We start from the raw sequence: 4,287 nt of genomic DNA, 5'->3' as shown, positions 1-4,287 counted from the left end.
ATAATATTCCTTCCCACTACATGTCACAACAGAGATTGCTTGGACTTGTTCTTTCCTAGACCCAATTTGATGATTAGGGTTACCTATTGGTTGACTAGGCAACAGGCGAACCTCTCTCCTACTGATGGCATCGGCTAGTTGACCAAATTGGGTTTCCAATTTGTTAATGGACTAAGAATGGGAATGCAACAATTAAGTGTTTTGCTCTAGTCCACTAAGCACCTTTAGTACCTTATTTTCAAATGATGAATTATGTGAGGGTTGTGGAGATGATGGTTGTTCATTCTTATAGGCGTTTTGTTGCATATTAAATGGAAGTGGCCTATAAGGTATTTGATAAAAGGGATTGTGCATTGAGTTTCACAATGAAAAATTGGGGTGGTTTCGCCATCCTGAGTTGTAGGTATTGAAATACGGATCATTGTCCAATTTTGAAACTCCTTCAGCCCAATGTGCATGCTTCTTAACAAACTCAGGGTATTGTGTAGCCAAATAGCAATCAATGACATGATAGGATAGGCTAGAACATAAAGTACATTCCTCGATCTGATTAGGTGGAGAGAAACTTGTAGGAAGGGGAGATGGGATTTGTTGTCCTAATGACAAGAGAGAGTCTAATTTCTTTGATAGCAAGTCAACCTTAGTACTCATCTCAATGGTAGGATTGATCTCATAGAGACCGCTCCTATTTGGTTGCCCGATGAATAGAATTTCAGTTCTAGCTGCTAAGGCATGATGTTGGGGTTTTCACTAAGGGTCTCAAAAAGTTCCCATGCCTCATTCTCATTCTTGTGCATGAAAGTCCCACCACAAGAAGAATCAACCATTTTTCTATGTCGGTCTCTAAGGCCATCATAAAAGCATTGAAACAACTGCCATTTAGGAATAGCATGGTGGGGGCACTTTCTAAGTACTTCATTGAGTCTTTCCCATGCCTCATGAAATTGGTCTCCATCTTGTTGGGAGAAACTCGTTATCGCTTTTCTAAGGCTATTGGTACGGCCAATAGGAAATAATTTTTTTGAGGAACTCCTATTGCATTTCTGCCCAAGCAAAAATTTTAACATTGTCCAAAAAATGAATCCAATGCTTGGCTTTATCTTTAAGGGAGAATGGGAAAATAAGTAACCTTAAAGCATCAATTGAGAGGTTTTGAAATTTAACCATGGAGGACACCTCTAAAAACTCATCTAAGTGTTTATAAGGCTCTTCATTGGCAAGTCCATAGAAAGATGATAGCATTTGAATCTGATGCGTCCAAAATCTGCTCAGCCCTTGGATCTCCACGTGATGTCCTGCAAAACGAAAGCGTCAGATGTGGCCCGACCGCTGGGGTCGGGAGTCCACCTCCGAAGGCTAAGTCAGTTGATGAACTTAATCACAAACGGCTCTACTAGAAGCGCAGAGCTAAGGAATGAAGAACTGGGAAAGGTGATCTAGATAGCAGATCGCTGATAGTTTAGGTCTATCAGTATGTATTTGAACCTGAGTCCCAGATAATATTCTTTTCGATCGATCCCCTCACCTTGTATGGTAGTGAGGTTTATATAGAGTGTACCTTCGAATCTCTTTAGTTGGATGCACTTGAGCCTTCTTCGGGTAGTCCTTGGATCTTATCAGTGAGATCCGTTGAGCAATAGACTTCTACTAGTTTGGACTAGTACAGGACTCCTGAGATAACCTTTAGGTTATACGATGTTTATCCCTTCGATAATGATTATCCGCAGCCGTCAATTCGAGTCTGCCATCATTAGGGTGATTACCCTAATCCATAAGTAGGATTAGGGCACGCTTGCAGCCGAATAGGCTTTCTTCTTCAGCAAGCCATCTTCTGGATCCGGTTTGCTTGGGAGCGAATCGGTTCTTTCCGTCTCGACCGGGGTCGAGGGTCAGACCAGGTATGAACCCGGTCTGATCATAATCCCTCCGTATCACGAGCCCCCCAGACCAAGCGTTCGGTCGATCCCGAGGGCTTGGTTTTTAACTCGGGTTCGTCGTCAGATGATAATCTCTGCGTGCTTCATTAAATGTCATATCACATTTAATGCGGTGGTCACTTTTCCTCGAGCATTGTGAGTGTAAGGCCACATATCTCCTTGCAGTTGATCTGTCATGGCTCACGTCATCCAAGCGACGGTTTCCGAACGCCTATTTCGGATTCGTGAGTTCAAACTTTCAAAACGTCTTTCAGTCTTGATCGCTGATTTTGAATCAATCTCGATCGTTCAGATTCCTGAACACTCGTGCGGGAGTTTTAAAAGCGGTTCGTTGTCTTCATAGGTTTCATTCTTCCTGTTTGGAATTTGAACCTTTGTTGTCTGCCTTCGCGCCTTCCCCGCTCTCAAGCTTCCGTCTCACCGAATCGGTAAGTTTACTGTTTTCTTTTTGTAGTTCACTGAAACGAGTAATGACAGACGATAGGGCTTCTTTAGTACCCCTTGTTAGTAATAGCAGTGATGCTTTTGCCTCTCCTGCTCCCGAACAGTCGGATAGTGATAACAAAACCCTAACTGTCCTCTGGCAAGAGTTCGCTGAAGTTTCTCAAAAAGGTTTTGAAAGAAAAACCGAAACTTCTCCTATCCTTCTAGAGTCTGGATCTTCCAAGATTGTCGAGTCTTCTAGGCAGCCTCAAACCTCCGGGTCCAATGGTGGACCTGGCTCTGTTCCCTCCATTTACAATAAGGAAACCCTTCTTTCAGCTGTCCAAGATTTTGATCTTCCTTCCTCATATCAGGTTAGGGCTCCCCACCCTGATGAGAGGGTTGATTCATCCCTTTCGGGTGAATTTTCTCTGTATATAAATGCACTAGAAAGCGGGGTTTGCTTTCCCTTTTTTAATCCTTTGTTCTCCGCAGTTTTGAATTACTAGAACATTTGTCCCGGAATGCTCCTCCCCAATAGCTGGCGTCTCATCGTCGGCTTCTTGGGTTTGTGTTTTGAGCTTGGCATTACGCCATCTCTTTCTCTTTTTGTACATTTTCATGTTCTTTCTATCTCCCATCCTCCCGGATGGGTTTTTCTTTCCAAACGCAATAAGGCTGAACTTGATTGGAGGGGCAATCCTTGTCAAAGGAACTTGCCCTTCTAACCACAAAAGATGGCGCGAACGATACTTTTTCTGTCGAGCGCCTCCATCAGATCTTAACTTCCCAACCACCTGAAGGAGGTTTACTTCTTCGTCCGAGAGTAACCGGGGCCTTCCCTTATCCAGAGAAGACGAGGCGGCCATCAGGAAGATCAAATCCATTCCATGGTATCAAGAGATACATGGATATGAAGTGGAGTATAACTCCATCCTTCAATACTGGGGCTTGGCTCATTGTGAGCTTCTAACCATCATCCTTTGATTTGACCGAACCGATATGTTTTGAATTCCGACTCTTGTCCTTATTCTTTGCAGTGCCTCCCGGAATGAACCACCGAAAGCCTGCGGGTGAAGGCCGCTAGGGCCGTTGTGACAGCCGAGCAACGATCGCCCGGGGTCTTGACCGTAGATCAAGAGGCTTCTCTTCCCTCTCCCGACGCTTCTTATAGGGGTATCGGGAATATCGGGCCTCGTAGCCGATGCTTCGGGTAAAGGGAAGAAACCGATGGTGGAGAGGTCTAATGTCTCTTCCTCCGCCCGAACCAAGAGGAGGCATGACACAATTGATGCTCCCTCCAACAAGAAATCCAAAGCTTCGACGGATGGTGAGGAGGTCTTCACCCCCCAGTGGACCCTGAAGATGACCAACGGGGTTACTCGGGATCCCGAGAAAGCTGCAGAATGGAGCTCCCTCGCCTTGCTCCTTCGATCGCCAGGAGTTTGAAGCCCTGGATGACACCTCCCTTGTTAGTCAATCTACAAGGTACCGGTCTTCTTGCTTAGTTATATTTTCATAATTTCTTATGACTTCTTCTGTATCTTCCGCCTTCCCAGGAATGTTGTGTTGAGCTTTTATCAACACATGGAAGCATTGAGCCGGGTTGGTCGCACCAGCTCCTTGCTGCAAACTTGTGAAGAGAAATAGGCCAAGGCCAATTCTGAAATAGACCAGCTGACTGCAGCTACCGTGGAGCTGCAGAAAAAGCATGAGGAAGAAGTGATCTCCCTCAATGAAGCCCTCGAAGCGTCGAAGATTCGTGCCGCTGCTGCAGAGCGCGAGGCCAGGAAGCAAAAAGCAGCTGCCACGTTGTTTGGTGACAGCCTTGAAATCAAAAGTAGGGAGCTCGAAGAACATCTGAAGTTGGCGATCCCTAGCAAGCCCGAGCATATAAAGCCAGAGCTTAGGAAGGAGTGCATTCGGA

General features: G+C 45.3%; 1 non-coding gene across 1 annotated transcript; it reads left to right on the top strand.

The window, feature by feature from the left end:
* Positions 1-885: 885 nt before the first annotated feature.
* On the top strand, positions 886-992 carry LOC149022654 (small nucleolar RNA R71). The gene has a single exon (XR_016172609.1). It is a non-coding gene; the product is annotated as a small nucleolar RNA R71 (small nucleolar RNA).
* The last annotated feature ends 3,295 nt before the right edge of the window (positions 993-4,287 follow it).

The sequence above is a fragment of the Hakea prostrata genome, chromosome 3 (assembly GCF_041222555.1).
Source record: "Hakea prostrata isolate BN-2017 chromosome 3, UWA_Hpros_2, whole genome shotgun sequence".
Taxonomy (NCBI): Eukaryota; Viridiplantae; Streptophyta; class Magnoliopsida; order Proteales; family Proteaceae; genus Hakea; species Hakea prostrata.
This window is presented reverse-complemented; position numbering and strand designations above follow the sequence as displayed.